At 41.0% G+C, this 19,471-nt stretch overlaps 1 protein-coding gene across 17 annotated transcripts in view; it reads right to left on the bottom strand.

Annotated features, from left to right (window-relative positions):
- The window catches only part of PCBP3 (poly(rC) binding protein 3), a 230,473-nt gene that overhangs the window by 141,421 nt on the left and 69,581 nt on the right, over positions 1 to 19,471 (bottom strand). For 3 of the 17 annotated variants that reach the window (XM_061423866.1, XM_061423734.1, XM_061423740.1), the window contains exon 2: positions 2,266 to 2,302. The exons of the other annotated variants lie outside the window; for them this stretch is intronic. The gene's annotated coding sequence lies outside the window, so the exon portion shown is untranslated. The remainder of the gene's footprint in view (positions 1 to 2,265; positions 2,303 to 19,471) is intronic. 17 annotated transcript variants of the gene reach the window in all.

Genomic DNA, 19,471 nt, shown 5'->3' with positions numbered 1-19,471 from the left:
GTGATCATGATTCCTTAATTCCCTGATCCTAGAGCGGTCGATGGCCCAGTCTCCAGCCCGGCGGGTAGCCAAGTGCCTGTGGAACAAAGCGGGTCAGGGGCCCAGCGGGGTCTGAGCGCAAGCGCACGGAGACGGAAAAAGGCCCATCTGCAGCTGCTCCACGGCACTAAGTTCTCAGAAGACGTGCAAATGGAAAACCGCATTCTTCCTGGGCCACCGTCCCCTGGGAAACATCCGGGGCAGATGAGCTCCGTTCTGGCTCGTCAGCCCCCTGGATCCCACAGGAAGACGCAGGCGGCTTCACCAGAGACAGACATATCTGTTCCAACCAGCTCAGAGCTCCTAACGGTTCCCTCCCTACCCACAGAAGGACAGGTACCCTATGAAAAACCTGCGCCTTGCCTTAGCCAAGCCTCAGGGGAGCCCCCAAATAAGCCACAGTCCCTGGAGCCACCGTTCTGCCGGGGTGCTGGCGTCCTCAGCGCCCACATTCGGCCCATGGGCTGTGCACACGCGGACAGGGAGGTGCCTGGCCAGCTCGCCCCACCCAAGCATGCTGCTGTGTCCAGAACTGGTGGCCGGGTCTGAACCAACGTTTCCTGCATGCCGGGGTAGATATGTGGGCAACAGCAAAGTCCAGGGGAGAGAGGCCCAGCACACACAGGGTGCTGTTTATATGCCTGAGTTCCACAAGCCTTTCCTTGGAGATTTCTGTGAAAATTAGATCCAGATTTACACAATTACAAAGTTGGTCCCACGCCAGCAGGGATCTGGATGTCCTCTAAGAACCAGGTATTATAACAGCTTTAGTCTGAAACAATTCAACACACAGAGGAAAAAAGACCACCCAGCTCCCTGCTCCCACGCTCAGCAGCACAGCTGTCAAGGACAGAGATGTGTCTGCCCTGCCCTCCTCCCCGGCCCCGCCCCTTCATGCTCTCGGCTCCCTTAGGCCTGGAGCCCTTCCCCCTCCACCACCCACAGGGCTGGTTCTGATGCTTCCTCCAAGGCTCTGCTCAGATGCTCCTTCCCAGGGCTATTCTGACCACCCATCAGTGCCTCCAGACCCCAATTCTTCTCTGTTCGTCCCCAGAAAGCGTCACCACCCGGCACACTTATTACTCGTATGTTTTATAGGCCCCACGAGAATGTAATAAAGAAGGCTGTGATTCCAGAAGCATGCCCAGCCCATCACAGGCATTCTGTCAATATTTGCTGAACAAATGCATCAAGGTCTTTGCTCAAGCAATCTGTAACCTAAGAACTTTTCTCCTCAAATATTGTTCATCTGGTTACCCACCAGCCCAAAGCCCCCTGTGCACGTGCTCTCTGACTCCTTGCCCCTGTCTCTCATGTCTCCCGAGGGGGCTGCTGGCAGCAGGCCCCGGAAGGTCATAGTGGCGCTCTAGCGCTCTCTGATCCGGATCAGGTGAGCTCAGGACCACTCGGAGCTGTGGTGAAGGTCACCAAAAAGGGCAGATACCAAGTTTGGAGCCCACATTCTGTCATCAAGGCAGCTCCCAGTTATCCTGCCATCGCTGGATATGAGTGGATGTGAGCTCATGAGGTCAGAGGCTTCACCTCAGAGCCCCATCTCACCACCGACAAGCACAGTGACCAGTGATGTTGCCTCCCAAGCCTTGGAAAGTGAACTGAAGGACAGCACCACCCCCCAGGGCAGGGCAAGGGGCTCGGAGGAGCAGAACGGGCACAGAGCAGCCACCAGCATGACCACAGCAGCCTTCCCAGCAAGGCCACTGAAAACTTTTAGAAAAATGAAGGCATCTTAAGGATAAATCTAAAAGGAATCCTTTTAAGGTAGTTTTGCAAAACTGGAGTCACAGCCACAAAGAAATGTCCTTGGGGCCTGGACGTGACACCATGACGGCCACAGTGCACACTGGTCACTGCTGGAACCTGGGACAAAGGCACTATCTGCTTGGCCCAGGCTAACAACTGGTTCTCAGGCCCCTGCTGGACAGTGTAGTCAGGTGACTCTGGAGAAGGTTTTTAGAAAAGAAGCAAACTACCTCTTTTAACATGCTGGCTCTCCAGAAACCAGAGGGAAATGACACACACCACTGACAGGACGCTGCACCTGACCTGTGATGGGGCCCTTGTGGGACTTGAGGCCAGGCCACAAGGAGAGTCAGCAAGACACATGGCTTCATATGTAAGCAAGACTTCACAACTCAACTGATGTGGGAAGAATCACTCAGTTTAAAGACGTACCTCTCCAAAGGCATCACAAGAAGCGCTACTTACATGGAACCATGTGAAGAGCTTCCCTCTGTAGGCAGCCCTGTAAACAGGTTAAAAAAATTATTATAACTGGAAATCATGGTAGAAAATAACTCAAAGGATGCTCCATCATCTTAGATATCAAATTTTATCAAACTAAATAAATGTTTTAAAAGAATGTAGCCATGAGTCAGTTATTTAGAAGGCCAAAGATAGTCTCCAGGAAAAAGAATTCCGTGAAAGATGGTTGGATTCTAAACTGAGTCTGGAACTTGAAAGACACCAGTAACCACTCAGAGTGCAGTCTCCCCTGAACCCTGGCCCACAGTCCTAACCCTGGTGGAAGTCTGGGTGGCACTGACTCCTACAGCCCTTGAGGTCTGTGGCAAGCAGCAAGGAGAAGAGCGCAGTGAGGTGTAGACAGGACCCCCCACCGCAATCCCCACCCACATGGTTTCAGCTCCAAGTTGAAGAACGCTGTGCCTTAGAGCAGGACCTTGGAGCCCAGCCTGTGCAGACTCCCCGGCAGGTAAACAGCTCTGCTCAGGCGACTCCTCAGGGAGCCCTGGAGCATTCATCCAGGGAGGACTGAAGGCCAGTGGAACTCAGGAGACATCCACTTCTGGCATGACAGCGAGGAGGAACCAGGTGGACTCTCCAGCCTCAAACGATGAAGAAACAGACAGAAGACATGAGACAGGTGCTCAGCAGTGGGACAACAGGCAGCACAGAACAAGGAGCCTGAGGGGGAAACACATGGGATGCGTACTGGCTGCGCAGAGGACAGCTGGGAAGGTTTCAAGGCCATGGCGCCAGAAGGCGGACCCAGGCAGAGTCAGGGGAGTCTTGAGGTGAGGAAACAGCTGAGGTTCAAGGAGGCAACGGCAGCGAGAACCAGCAGGGTAGAAGACCAGAAAGGAGAGAGCTAAGACGTGCTCTTGAGACCAGTGGGGATGCACCTGACTCTTCACCAGGACACTGGTCAACCTGTGTAACTGAGGCCAGGGAACACGTGACAGCAAGAAGCAGAACAAAGTGTCGCCATCACTGGCACAGCCTCAGGAGTGGACCTCACTCCCACCAACTGGACCAGGGAACCTACGACACGGGGACCACTGGGCCGGGCACTTGGGAGAGCACAGACAACTAGGTACTGCTGCTGCTGCTGCTGCTAAGTCGCTTCAGTCGTGTCTGTGCGATCCTGTAGATGGGGGCTAAACTTTCCAAGCAACGAGTCCATTTCAAGAGGAAAATCTAAAGTAAATAAAAAGGCATAACCCAACAACATACAATCATGTCTTTTGTTCATTTAAAAAATACCAGGGATGCAAAGAAGCATAAGAATATATCTCATATGGAGGATAGTTGATCAATAAGAAAAGGAACCAGAAATTACCCAGGAAATAATTAGCACACGCAGTCCCTAAAACAGCTACTATAAACACATTGTACATGTTCAAGAAGATAGAGGAAAGCATAGCGTGTAGGAGAGACATGAAAAGCATTTTTTAAAAGACCCAAATTAAACACACAGAGAAGAAAAATACGTCTGAAATGAAAAATACACTAGATGGCATTAACATCACATTAGACACTAGAAAGGAAAGATTAGTCAGTGAGCAGACAAAACAATCTGTGAAGACAGAAATGATCTAAAATGAAACACAGGGAAAGATTCCCTCTTCCCTAAAAACACTGAAATATTTGTGTAATTGAACACTTGGGGCGGGGGTGGAGAACAGGATGGGACAAAATGTATTTAAAGATATAATGACTTTTTTTTTCAAAAATTGATGAAAATTATGAATCCATAAATTCAAGGTCAACAATCCCCAAGCAGAAGACAACATGAAGGAAATGAAATCAAGGTTCAAGGTATATTATAGTTGACTTACCCAAAGAGAAAATCTTCAAAGCAACCAGAGGGAAAAAAAAAAAGTATGTTCAGAGGAACACAGACGTGGTGGACAAAGGCTTTCCAGAAACAATGCAAGCCAGAAGTCAATGAAATAACATCTCAAAGTAATGAAGGAAAAAGCTACCAACCTGAAAAACTATATATAGTGAAAATAACTTTCAAATCAAAAGCAAAATGAAGATTTTTTTCCCAATAAACAAAAGCTAAAATAATTCATCACCAACACTTCTAAACTACAATGTTAAAGTAAGTCCATCATACAAAAGAAAAATTATATCAGAAGAAAATCTAGATCTACAGAAAGAAATGTAAAGCACTGGGAACAAAATTCATGAATAAATATAAGAGGCTTTCTTCTTAATTTATAAGATTGTTTTAAAAGATAATGGACTACATAAAGCAAAAATAATGACAATGTATTGTGTGGTTTAGAGCAGTGTAGAAGTAAAAATATCATGACAGTAAGTAACATAAAGGTCAGGAGAAGTGAGATGGAAGTATATTGCTGTTGGGTTTTATACTATAAGTGAACTTGTATATTATTTGAAGACAGACAGTGATAAGAATATACACAATGAATCCCAAAGAAACTAATAAAAACGAAGTAGTGATATAGCTAATAAGCTAGTAAAGGTGATACAATTCATCACAAATAGTACTTGACACAAAATAAGTCAAAAAAAGAGGACAAGAGGACCTAACAGCACATGGGACCAATAGAAAACCAATGGCAAAATTATGAATTTAAGTTCAATCATATCAATAGTCATATTAAGTATGTGCTAAGTCATTTCAGCCATGTCCAATTCTTTGTGACCCTATGGACTGTAGCCCACCAGACTCCTCTGTCAATGGGATTCTCCAGGCAAGAATACTGGAGTGGGTTGCCATGACCTCCTCCAGGGGATCGTCCTGACCCAAGGGTCGAACCTGCATCTTTTACATCTCCTGCACTGGCAGGTGGGTTTTTTACCACTAGTGCTACCTGGGAAGTCCCTTGTTATGTATAAATGGTCTAAAACAACCTCGTTAAAATACAGAAATTTTTAAGATTGGATAAAAAAAATAGGACCTCACTACAATATTAATAAGAAACCCACTTTAAAAATAAATATACAAATAGATTAAAATAAAAGGGATGGAAAAAGATGTACCACTCTAATCCTAATCAAAAGGAAGTAGGAATGACTATATTAATATCAGAAAAAATGAGGTTTCAGTGCAAAGAATTTTATCAGAAGTAAAAAAAAAAAGGCATTACATAATAATAAAGGGATCAAAACAACTAGACAGAAGATTAGTAAGAGATACAGGAACAACAGCACTATCAAACAACACCATCGCCCACCATCACATAACTGGCATTTAGAGAGCACTCCATGCAATAACAACCCAAGATACATCCAAGTGTTGGGGAGGACCTAGAGAAACAAGCACTTTCATTTATCACTGGTAAGAATTTAAAACTGTGCAGCCTAAATGGAAAACAATTTACCAGTTCCTCAAAAAGTAAAACACGGAATTATCATATGACTTGGCCATTCTATTCTTAGGTATATATCCAAAAGAACTAAAAGAGAGACTCAAACAGACACTTGTTCAAAGCATCATTACTGACAATAGCCAAAATGTGGAAACAACTCAAATGTCCATTAACAAATATGTCCAAATAATGGAATATTCTGTGGCCATAAAAAGCAGTGAAGTGCTGATACATGCTACAACTCAGATGAACTTTAAAAACATTATGTTCAATCACAGAGGTCACATACTGTATAATTCCATTTACAGGAAATACAATAGGTATTGTATTGAATAGGTAAATCCACAGAGATAGAAAGAGAATTAGCAGTTTCCAGGTTATGGGGAACAAGGAATATGGACAGTAATTACTTAATGGGGATGTGGTATTCCCCTGAGGTGGTGAAAAAGTCTGACTTTGAAATGTCTAAGACTGGGTGGTGGCTGCTCGACACCGCTGAATTCACTGAACTGCACACTTTCTAATGATCAATTATGCATGACACGAATTTCACTTCAGTAAAAAGAAAATAAATATAACAAAGGAATTTGAGAAACTATCGCATGCCAATAAATGGAATTCTTAGAAAAATAAAGCTATCAAAACTCACTCAAGAAAAACCAGATAACTCTATAAGTATTCAAGTTAAAAATCTTCCTACCAATAAAATAGCCAATCCAGATGGCTTCAATGGAAGAAATACTCAAGGAAGAAATAATAGCAGTTTCTTACTAACTTGTCCTGAAGATGGAATGTAAGAAACCACTAGACAAATCCTTCTGTTAGGCAAGAGTTAACTTGATGCCAAAACCCAAAAAAAAGAAACTGTAAGTAAACCAATATTCCTCATATATATAGATGCAAAACTCTTACATTTAACATATGTAATCATACAATATAAAAAATATATCATAGCAAAGTGGATTTCTATCTAGAAAAGCAACTGATTCTATACCAAAAAAAACCCACAAAAAACATAAAAACCAATGTACAGGCAACCTCATTTTATTGCACTTCATTTTACTGTGCTTCAGATATTGGTTTTGTTTTGCTTTTTCTTAACAAATTGAAAGTTTGTGCAACCCTGCGTTAAGTAAGTCTATCAGTGACATTTTTTCCAGTAGTGTTTGATCACTTCATGTGTTTATATCACATTTTGGTAATTCATGCAATATTTCAAACCCTCCACCAATACAAAGATTACCACTTGCTGAAGGTTCACATAATGATTAGCATTTTTGAGCAATAAAATATTTTCAAGTTAAGGTACACATTGGTTTTTAGACATAATGCTATTGCACACATAATAGACTAGAGCATAGTGTAAACATTAAGTAAGTTGAAGCTCCAGTATTTTGGTCATCTGATGGGAACAGCCCACTCATTGGAAAAGTCGCTGATGCTGGGAAAGATTGAGGGCAGAAGGAGAAGGGGACATCAGAGGATGAGATGGCTGGGTGGCATCACTGATGCAATGGACATGAACTTGGGCAAACTTCAGGAGATGGTGAGGGACAGGGAGGCCTAACATGCTGCAGTCCACGGGGTCACAAAGAGTCGGACGTGACTAGGCAACTGAACAGCAACAACATACTGTAAACATAACATACATGCACAGGGAAACAAAAAAATTCATGCGACTCTTTATTTCAATATTTACTTTATTGCTCTGGTCTGAAATCAAACTCACAGTATCTCGGAGGTATGCCTGAAATTGTTTATGGACCATATAAACAGAAAAAAAGAAAAACTATACATGACTTCAAAGATGCAGACAGAAAAAGCCTTTGACAAAATTCAATACCACTCATGAAAAAAAATCCTCAGCAAATTTGGAATAAGAGCACTTTATGAACCTGATAAAGGACCTCCAGTAAAAACCTACACATAACATCACACATATGGGTAAAAGACTGAACACTTTTCCTCTAAGATCAGGGACAAAGCAAGAACGTCCCCTCTCAACACTTCTATCCCACAGGATGTCAACTGCACCAAACTCATCTATCAATTCAACGTGATTTCAATCAAAGTGAAAGCAGGCTAAACAGGCAGATAAGGTCATCTGGTATTCCCATATCTTGAAGCAGTTTGTTGTGATCCACACAGTCAAAGACTTTAGCGTAGTCAATGAAGCAGAAGTTGATGTTTTTCTGGAATTCCCTTGCTCTCTCTATGATCAAACAGATGTTGGCAATTTGATCTCTGGGTCCTCTGCCTTTTCTAAATCCAGTTTGTACATCTGGAAGTTCTCAGTTCATGTACTGTTGAAGCCTCTCTTGGTGAATTTTGAGCATTACTTTGCTAGCGTGTGAGATGAGTGCAATTGTGTGGTAGTTTGAACATTCTTTGGCATTGCCCTTCTTTGGGACTGGAATGAAAACTGACCTTTTCCAGTCCTAGGGATATAAAATTAATTCAAAATATATCATAGACTTAGATATAATAGCCACAATATAAAGCTAAGAAAAGCCAAAGGAAAGAATAAGAGAAATAAGAATAAAAACAGACCTCCAGTTTTAAAAAGAATTCATGAGTATGATATAAAAAACATGATGTCTTTTATAAAAAGAAAAAAACTGATAAGTGGGATGTCATGGAAATGTCAAACCTTTGATTTTCAAAATACACATAAAAATGAGAAGTCGAGCTACAAACTAGGAGAAAATATTTGCAAAATATGTACTCCATTAGGGACTGTACCCAGAATATACAAAGAACTCTCAAATTCAATAAGAAAACAACCTAATTTTTTAAATGGGCAAAATATGTGATCTATTCCTTCACCAGAGAAAGTATGTTGATGGCAAATAAGGACACAGAAAGATGGGCTGGTGAGAAAAGAGGAAAGCACACCAGCCAGACCAGCCAGAACGCAGCACAGGAGCGGAGCATGCGTGCAGGTCACGTGGAGACAACTCTTCCAAATCCTGAACGCCAAAGTGAAAGAAGTAGAAACAGAGACCAACCTCCCAGAGGGAGACAGTGCACCAGGGACAGGCAGCCCAGGTTGGATCAAGAGCTCCCAGCAGCTTGTGCAACACAGGACGGGGAAGCACGGGGCCCTGGGGAGGTGAGCAGGGTGGGCACACAGCAGGGGCCTGGGGCAAGAGCACTGCATTCAGGCAGCTCTGGCCACAGTTTCCCCCCAAGGAGGACTACACTGCCCCAAGTGAGCCCACCAGTCTATAGCCACAAAGACTCTTTCTCCACTGATGATGACTCTGGTAATGCTGGTGGTTTCACAGTGGGATACTCTTGCAACTGCAGATCCTAGGAATCTGCTCATGGTTCCCATTTTTACTAAATGGGAACTCACACCAAGAGAGATCTCAATAAAGGAAGAAGAGCAAATGCACTGCTTTTACCCAAAACTAAATCCGCCATAGCAAAGATATGACTTCTAGTGGACTGAATTCTCCCAGTTTGGGGGATGGAGTGTCTCCTTAACTCACCCCCTCCAACAGAGCACATTCAGAGCCCTGCAGTGCCAACATGAAGACAGGGTAACTAGAGTTTAAAAGAGCTTCTAGGGGGAGGACGGGCAAGGATGACTCAGCTCCATTTCTATCATAGAATCCACCAGTGCAATTACTGTGTCCAAGTAATTACACTCCTGGTGATGGTCTCAGCAGAAAAGAGAAGGAGGTGGCAGGGGGTTGAACTTCTTTACTCCTCCACCTCAAAAAATAGCATCTCGAGGCCAGTGCATGTTGGTGACATGATCACCAAGGAACCAGAAGCCAAGACCCCAAAAGGCCCTCACCTGACCTCTAGCCCAGCATTGTCCTGCATGCCATGCCGGGCACACTCCCTTGCCTGGGAGAGCATGTTTTTACCTTGTCCACATACCCTTGATAGCAAATTTCCTCTGCTTAGAAGGTCAGTGTTATGCTCACAGCACCCATGCACGTCCTGAGATAATTTTTGTTTTATTTTCCTATTTACGATCGATCACACTCAATATATGTGAATATAGATGTGCATGCCCACACTTCAGTCTTTTTAAGTTATGTTGATGGACTTCACTCACTACTAACAAGCAAGAATTTATAAAAGGATTTTGTTTCGATCTCAGCACATGGACTTATTAAATTAAAATTTTAAACTACAATTTTTACTATCTCACTTTTCTGAGTGGGTCACTCTCACTACCAGAATCAGACCCAAGAAATCTGCTAGGCCTCTCACCAAGGTATTGAAGTCGCCAAGGCAATGGCACCCCACTCCAGTACTCTTGCCTGGAAAATCCCATGGACGGAGGAGCCTGGTGGGCTGCAGTCCATGGGGTCGCTAAGAGTTGGATACGATGGATCGACTTTACTTTCACTTTTCACTTTTATGCATTGGAGAAGGAAATGGCAACCCACTCCAGTGTTCTTGCCTGGAGAATCCCAGGGACGGGGGAGCCTGGTAGGCTGTCATCTATGGGGTCGCACAGAGTCGGACACGACTGAAGTGACTTAGCAGCAGCAGCAGCAAAACACATTTACTAGACTTTCTAGACAACAACTCCCCAAATATAAGCACTTCAATTAGTGGTAGAAAGCTAGTTCTGCAGGCCCCTACCCTGGACCTTCTAGGGGAGCACATGCCAGGCAACAGCAAGTCCTGGTAGGGACAGAGGCCGTGTGCTCAGCCCTGCTCTTTACGACAACGACTGCAGATCCTTGCAGGACACACGCTTGCTCTCTGTGTAGCAAACTTAGGAAGTGCAGAAAAGCACAAGAAATATACTGGGTTGGCCAAAAGGTTCATTCAGGTTTTTCCATAACATCCTGAATGAACATTTGGCCAACCCAGTATTTAAAAGCATCTTCAATTCCCACACAAAAGCAATGACAGCAGCAGAGGGTATTTTCTTCTGGTAGTTTCTCATTGTAACATTCACATATTTTTAAATGAGGCAGAATATATATGCTTTCAGAACAATGTAATATGTCTGTGTCTATAATATTTGCAGAAAATGTTCACAACAGCTTGTTTTAGCTTTTAAACTGTTTATTGAGGGGCTTCCCTAGTGGTTCAGCAATAAGAATCCTCTTGCTAATGCAGGAGACGTGGGTTCAGTCCCTGCATCTGGAAGATCCCCTGGAGAAGGAAATGGCAACTCACTCCAGTATTCTCGCCTGTGAAATCCCATGGACATAGGATCCTGGCACACTGCAGTTCATGGGGTCACAAAAGAGTTGGACATGACTGAGTGACTAAACAACAGCTGTTTATTGAAATTCAAAGAAATATGTCTACGAAAATCAAACATCTATTATTTGAAGTTACTTGTGCTACTTTTATGCCTAGAACAATGCTTCTGTATATCAAAGATCAGGCTAATTTTCACATAATTCTTCTCTAAATAAAAAAAAAAAAAAGGACCTCCCTGGTGGTCCAATGTCCCCAAAGCAGGGGATATGGGTTGGATCCCTGGCTGGGGAACTAAGATCCCATATGCCATGGGGAAACTAAGCCTCACGCCACAACTGGAGAGCCTACACACTGCAATGAAGACTTAGGACAGCCAAAAGCAAAAGGATAATATGTATCTATATAGTTTCTCCTATCTGAGAAGGCAATGGCACCCCACTCCAGTACTCTTGCCTGGGAAATCCCATGGAAGGAGGAGCCTGGTAGGCTGCAGTCCATGGGGCCGATAAGAGTCGGACTCAGCGACTTCACTTTCACTTTTCACTTTCATTCATTGGAGAAGGAAATGGCAACCCACTCCAGTGTGCTTGCCTGGAGAATCCAAAGGACAGAGGAGCCTGGTGGGCTTCCATCTATGGGATCGCACAGAGTCGGACACGACTGAAGCAACTTAGCAGCAGCAGCAGCAGTTTCTCCTATGAGTATAAAAGCAATGAATGTTCACTTCAGAAAATTCAGAAATGTATGAAAACACGTTTTAGCAATGATCCCAGTTCTCAGAAACAAACAATATAACCCTTTGGTTTCACCTCCTTGAGGCCTTTAAAATACACACACACATAGACCTTTATTTTTTGTCAAATATGCTGTTTTTACCTGTGTTTTGACTTCATATTCTGGGCTCATTTTTCCATATTATGAATCATTCCTATAAACATTAATTGCTGCCTAATAATCTATTGTGTGTATAAGTCCAATAACTGATTTACTAAATCATCTATTATTGGGCATTTGGGGTGCTTCCAATTGTTATTTATGTAAATTAATGATGTAATGAACATCCTCTGTACATAAATGTAATGCTTATCTGATTGTTGAAGATAAGTTCTTAAGAGTAGAATTTTAAGCCAAATGCCTGATTTTTAAAGCTTGTGATACACAGGACAATGAGCTCTCCAGAAACTTGTCTCCCTTCAGTCACTTTCTGAGACACAAAATAGTGACATCTCAGAGTCTGATCTCTGTGATTCCTTGCCAAAACTCCTTTGTATAAACCTTCTCAACATATATGCCAGCAAGACGGTCAGAGAATGAGGTGCATGCAATTGTCCACTAATATGGAGGCCTGGCACCTTTTCATGGTTGTTGGTATCTGTGCTCCTTTTGTAAACCACCTGCTCAATAATCACCAGCAAAGCAACTAGATGAGAGTCGATGAAATTTGTGAGGATTATAAAAAGGACACATAACTAATTTATGGCCAAAGATTCAACAAGTTTAAGTAAATCTATTGTAGAAAATATGAAATTCATGTGTTTTTAATATTAGAATTAAACATTTTTAGTAACCTAGTAATAACTGAATTGAATTGGGATGGAATCATTGTGAACTGAGGGCTACCACAAACACCCATGTGCAGCTCCAGAGTCAAGATTTTAGCCTCTAACACTACTTTCCACAAAAGGAAAAAACATCCTTTGCTGTTTCTTTTTGTTTCTATGACTGAGGCAGGAGGTAGCAGAGAGCCTAAAATTGACAAGTGACTCAAGAAAAAAAAATACAAAATCTGAATAGAGATAGGTATAGATGATATAGTATATAGAGATATATCTATCTCATCTATAGAGATATCTCTCTATATACTATTACTATACTATAGATATACTATACTATACACTATAGTGTATACTATATACTATATCATCTCTATCTATGTATATAGATGATATACAGACATTTCAATGGAAGAATCTAGAAGAGAGACATTTATAGCAATGCAAATTTACCCCAAGAAGCAAGAAAAATCTGAAATAAACTACCTAACCTTATACCTGAAGGAAGTAGAAAAAGAACACATATAATTGAAAGCTATTAGAAGGAAAGAAATAATAAAGCTCGGGGCAGACATAAATGAAGTAGAGACTAAAAAAAACCAGAAAAGATGAATGATAAATGAAACTAAGAGCTGGTGCTTTGAAAAGGTAAACATAATTGATAAACCTTTAGACAGACTCATCAAGGAACAAAAAAAGAGAAGAGCCTAACTATGAAAGATCAGAAATGAAACTAGAGAAGTTACAACACCACAGAAATAAAAAAGATCACAAGAGACTGCTATAGTAAACGAAGTGCCAATAAAATGGAAAACCTAGAAGAAATGGACAAATTCCTAGAAATGTATGATGTCCCGAGGCTGAACCAAGAAGAAATAAAAAATATGAACAGATCAATTACCAATAATGAAATTGAATCAGTTATTTAGAAAAACCCTCAACAAAAAAAGTCTGGGCTAATCAGCTTCACAGGTGAGTTTACCAAACATTTAGAGAAGAGTTAACACCTACCCTTCTCAACTGATTCCAAAAAAACTGCAAAGGAAGGAACACTTCCAAACTCATTCAGTGAGGCCATTATCACCCTGACACCAAAACTAGAAAAACATATCACCAAAAAAAGAAAATCACAGGCCAATATCACTGATGAACACAGATAAAAAATCCTCAACAAAATACTAGCAAACCAAATTCAGCAATGTCTTAAATGGATCATACACCACGATCAAGTGGTATGATACACCCCAGGGATGGAAAGATGGGTTAATATCCACAACCAATTAATGTGATACAACATATTACTAAATTGAAGAATAAGAATCACATGATCATCTCAATAGATGCAGGAAAAGCTTTTGACAAATTTCAATATCCAATTATGATAAAAGCTCTCTACAAAGTGGATAGAGAGGGAATAAAAATAAAAGTCATATATGACAAACCCACAACTAACATCATATTCAACAATGAAAAGCTGAAAGCATTTCCTCTAAGATTAGGAACAAGACAATATTCCCATTCTCACCACTTTTATTCAATATAGCATTGGAAGTCCTAGCCACAGTCAGACAAGAAAAAGAAATCAAAGGAGTCTGAATTGGAATGCTGAGTGCCGAAGAACTGATGCTTTTGAACTGTGCTTTGGCATTAGTTTGAACATAGTTTGAACATGCTTTGCATTGCCCTTCTTTGGGATTGGAATAAAAACTGACCTTTTCCAGTCCTGCGGCCACTGCTGAGTTTTCCAAATTTGCTGGCATATTGAGTGCAGCACTTTCACAGCATCATCTTTAAGGATTCGAAATAGCTCAGTTGGAATTCAATCACCTCCACTAGCTTTGTTGGTAGTGATACTTCCTAAGGCCCACTTGACTTCGCATTCCAGGATGTCTGGCTCTAGGTGAGGGATCACACCATTGTGGTTATCTGGATCATGAAGATCTTTTTTGTATAGTTCTTCTGTGCATTCTTGCCACCTCTGCTTAATATCTCCTGCTTCTGTTAGGTCCATACCATTTCTGTCCTTTATTGTGCCCATCTCTGTATGAAATGTTCCCTTAGTATCTCTAATTTTCTTGAAGAGATCTCTAGTCTTTCCCATTCTATTGTTTTCCTCTATTTCTTTGCATTGATCACTGAGAAAGGCTTTCTTATGTCTCCTTGCAATTCTTTGGAACTCTGCATTCAAGTGGGTATATCTTTCCTTTTCTCCTTTGACTTTTGCTTCTCTTCTTTTCTCACCTATTTGTAAGCCCTCCTCAGACAACCACTTTCCCTTTTTGCATTTCTTTTTCTTGTGGATAGTCTTGATGGTCCTGCGCAATGTCACAAATCTCCATCCATAGTTCTTCAGGCACTCTGTCTATCAGATCTCATCACTTGAATCTATTTGTCATTGTACAATCATAAGGGATTTTATTTAGGTCATACCTGAATGGTCTAGTGATTTTCCCTACTTTCTTCAATTTAAGTCTGAATTTGGCAATAAGGAGTTCATGATCTGAGCCACAGTCAGCTCCTGGTCTTGTTTTTACTGACTGTATAGAGCTTCTCCATCTTTGACTGCAAAGAATATAATCAATCTGACAGCAATAACCAGCAATATAATCAGTCTGACCAACCTAGACAGCATATTAAAAAGCAGAGACATTACTTTACTGACAAAGGTCCATACAGTCAAATGATGGTTTTTCCAGTAGTCATGTATGGATGTGAGAGTTGGACCATAAAGAAAGCTGAGTGCCAAAGATTTGATGCTTTTGAACTGTGGTGCTGGAGAAGATTCTTGAGAGTCCCTTGGACAGCAAATCATAAAGGCAATCAGTCCTGAATATTCACTGGAAGGACTGATATTGAAGCTGAAGCTTCAATACTTTGGCCCCCTGATGCAAAGAACTGACTCACTGAAAAAGACCCTAATGCTGGGAAAGTTTGAAGGCAGGAGAAGGGGACGACAGAGGACAAGATGGTTGGATAGCATCACTGACTCGACAGACATGAGTTTGAGCAAGCTCCAGGAGTTGATAATGGACAGGGAGGCCTGGTGTGCTGCAGTGCATGGGGTTGCAAAGAGTTGGACATGACTGAGCAGCTGAACTGAACTGAACCATATGATTCAACAATTCCACTTCTGGGCACTATCTAAAGAAAACAAAACCACTAATTAGAAAAGATATATGCATTCCTTGTTCACTACAGTATTATTTACAACAGACAAAATATGGAAGAAGCCTAAGTGTATATCAATAGATGAATAGATAAAGAAGATGTGGTATATAAATACAAAGGAAGGGACTTCCCTGGTGGTCCAGTGGCTAAGACTCAGTGCTCCCAATGCAGGTGTCCAGGTTCAATCCCTGGTTGGGGAATTAGACCCCACATGTCACAATTAAAGATCCTACATATCCTATCGGAGACTGAAGATCCTATGTGCTGCAACTAAGACCTGGCACAGCCAAATAAATAAAAATAAATATATATTTGAAAATAACATATATTTTAAAAATAAATAAATGGAATATTATTTGTGACAGCACTGACAGACCTAGAGAGGATTAAGTAAAAAAAAGTCAGAGAAAGACAAATATAGTATGATTTCATTTATATGTGGACTCTCAAAAAACGAAATGATTAAACAAACAGAAACAAAATCATAGATATAGAGGGCAAAAGGGTGGTTGCCAGAAGGGAGGAAGGAACAGGAAGGAGAGAAATAGGTGAGAAAGATTAAGCAGAACTAACTTCCAGTTGCAAAATAAATGAATCACAGACACAAAATGTACAGTGTGCGGAGTATAGTAAATAATTATGTATATATTTGTATGGTAACATATCATAACTAGACTTAGGGTGATCACCTTGAAATATACATAAATACAGAATCACTATGTTGTGTAACAGAAACTAACATGGTACTGGAGGACAATTATATTTCAAAAACAAACAAAGACAGAGAAAAAGAAATCAGATTTGTGATTACCAGAGGCAGGGGTTTGGGAGGGAGAGCTGCATGGAGTCAAAAGATACGAACTTCGAATTACGAGATAAAGAAGTACGAGGGGTACGATGTACAACAGGATAAAAATAACACTGATGTACGTTATATGTGAAAGTTGTTAAAAGATTAAATCCTAAAAGTTCTAATCACAAGGAAAACAATTTTTTAAATTTTTTTCAATTTTGTATCTATATGACATGATGGATGCTCACTAAACATACTGTGATAATCATTTCATGATTAAGTCAAATAATTATGCTGGGTACCTTAACTTGCACAGAGCTGTATGTAAATTTTCTGCAAGTAAAACTGGAAGAAAAATAACCCCAAAAATGTAATAAAATAAAAAATACAAAAATTGCAAATCACACACAAAAAAAGAAAAATAAATTGGACTTGATCAAAACTGAAAAGTGTTGTGCCTCAAAGGAAACTGTAAATAAAGAAAGGGAGAATATAAGCTACAAAATGGGAGAAAACTTCTATCTGATAGGCATCCAGAATACATAAAGAATTACAATTCAGCAATAAAAAAGACAACTCAATTAAACAACAGGAAAAAGATTTGAATATACATGTCCCCAGAGAATCTATATAAATGGCCAATAAGCAAGTGAAAAGATTTGAAGCATCATTAGTCATTAGGGTATATATATGTGCTCAGTCACTCGGTCATTTCTGACTCTCTGTGACCCCATGGACTGTAACCCACCAGGCTCCTCTGTCCATGGGATGTTTTCAGGCAAGAATACTGGAGTGGGTTGCTGTTTTCCTCCTTCAGAGGATCTTCCTGACCTAGGGATTGAACCCATGTCTTCTGTGTCTCCTGCATTGCAGGCAGATTCTCTTACTGCTGAGCCATCAGGGAAGCCATAGTCATTCAGATCAGATTAGTCGCTCAGTCGTGTCCGACTCTTAGTGACCCCATGAATCCCAGCACGCTAGGCCTCCCTGTCCATCACCAACTCCCAGAGTTCACTCAGACTCATGTCCATCGAGTCAGTGATGCCATCCAGCCATCTCATCCTCTGTCGTCCCCTTCTCCTCCTACCCCCAATCCCTCCCAGCATCAGAGTCTTTTCCAATGAGTCAACTCTTCACATGAGGTGGCCAAAGTACTGGAGTTTCAGCTTTAGCATCATTCCTTCCAAAGAAATCCCAGGGCTGATCTCCTTCAGAATGGACTGGTTGGATCTCCTTGCAGTCCAAGGGACTCTCAAGAGTCTTCTCAGTTTGAACACCACAGTTCAAAAGCATCAATTCTTCGGCGCTCAGCCTTCTTCACAGTCCAAATCTCACATCCATACATGACCACAGGAAAAACCATAGCCTTGACTAGACGAACCTTTGTTGGCAAAGTAATGTCTCTGCTTTTCAATATGCTATCTAGGTTGGTCATAACTTTCCTTCCAAGGAGTAAGCGTCTTTTAATTTCATGGCTGCAATCACCATCTGCAGTGATTTTGGAGCCCAGAAAAATAAAGTCTGACACTGTTTCCACTGTTTCCCCATCTATTTCCCATGAAGTGATGGGACCGGATGCCATGATCTTAGTTTTCTGAATGTTGAGCTTTAAGCCAACTTTTTCACTCTCCACTTTCACCTTCATCAAGAGGCTTTTTTTTAGTTCCTCTTCACTTTCTGCCATAAGGGTGGTGTCATCTGCATATCTGAGGTTATTGATATTTCTCCCGGCAATCTTGATTCCAGCTTGTGTTTCTTCCAGCCCAGCATTTCTCATGATGTACTCTGCATGTAAGTTAAATAAACAGGGTGACAATATACAGCCTTGACGTACTCCTTTCCCTATTTGGAACCAGTCTGGCTAATGCAAATGAAAACTCACAATGATAGACTATGTCACACCCACCAAAATGGCTATAATCAAAAAGACTGACAATAACAAGTGTTAGTGAGGATATGCAGAAATTAGAACCCTCATATAATATTGGTGGGAAATATTTTTTCTGCCATTTTGGAAAACACTCTGGCAGTCTGTCAAAAAGTTAAATATATTGTTGCCCCATGACTCAGCAATTTCACTCCTATATACTTAAGAGAATGAAAAATATACATTCATACAAAAACCTGTACATCAAGTTCATTACAGCATTAATCACAATAGCAAAAAAACAGAAACAATCCAACAATCCATCAGTGGATGAAAGGGTAAACAAAATGCTATATTCATAGGATGGAATATAATTCAGCCATAAAAGGGAATAAAGTACTAATACATGCCACAACATAGGTGAACCTTGAAAACATTATGTTTAGTGAAAAAGTCCATGTACCACATTCTATATGATTCCATTTATATGAAATGTCCAGAATGGGCAAATCCATAGAGATAGAAAGTAGATTAATGGTGGGGAGGGACTGGAGAAGGGGAGAATGGGAGGCGACTGCCAATGGGTATGAGGTATCTTTCTGGGTTGTAGAAAATATTCTGGAATTAGATGGTGATAGCTGTGATAGATGCACAGCTCTGTAAATATGCCAAAAATCACTCAATGACAAACTCTAATCAGGCAAATTTTATGGCATGTGAATTATATCTCAAATCAAAAAATAAACATAGTAGACTCTATATACTTACAATGAAGAATAAAGAGTTGTCAACATTTTGCTTCATTCACTTCAGATTTCTATTTAAAATGCTTTCAGATGCCACTGAAGCCCTACACCCTACTGATAACCTCTCCTTCTCTATAGGAAAGTAATGACATAATCTAAACACACTACTCACACTCAGGTGTTTATACCTCTACTGGCTGTGTAAGTATGCAAAGGCAAAGACACCACACAGCACCCATACTTTTACAACTTGGTTTTTCACAGTCAGCATTGTTACTGAGATTTATGCATCTTGATATGCAGAGATCTGATTCATTTCTTTTTAACAGAATAATTTTTGACAGTGTGAAGAAAACAAATGTTTGGATCCACTTATTGAGGCCAGTGAAAGAGGAGAGTGAAAAAGCTTGCTTAAAGCTCAACATTCAGAAAACGAAGATCATGGCATCTGGTCCCATCACTTCATGGGAAATAGATGGGGAAACAGTGGAAACAGTGTCAGACTTTATTTTTCTGGG

This window comes from Bos javanicus, chromosome 1, assembly GCF_032452875.1.
Source record: "Bos javanicus breed banteng chromosome 1, ARS-OSU_banteng_1.0, whole genome shotgun sequence".
In the NCBI taxonomy this organism is placed as follows: Eukaryota; Metazoa; Chordata; class Mammalia; order Artiodactyla; family Bovidae; genus Bos; species Bos javanicus.
Note: the sequence above shows the minus strand (reverse complement) of the source record. Positions and strands in the feature narration are given on the sequence as shown.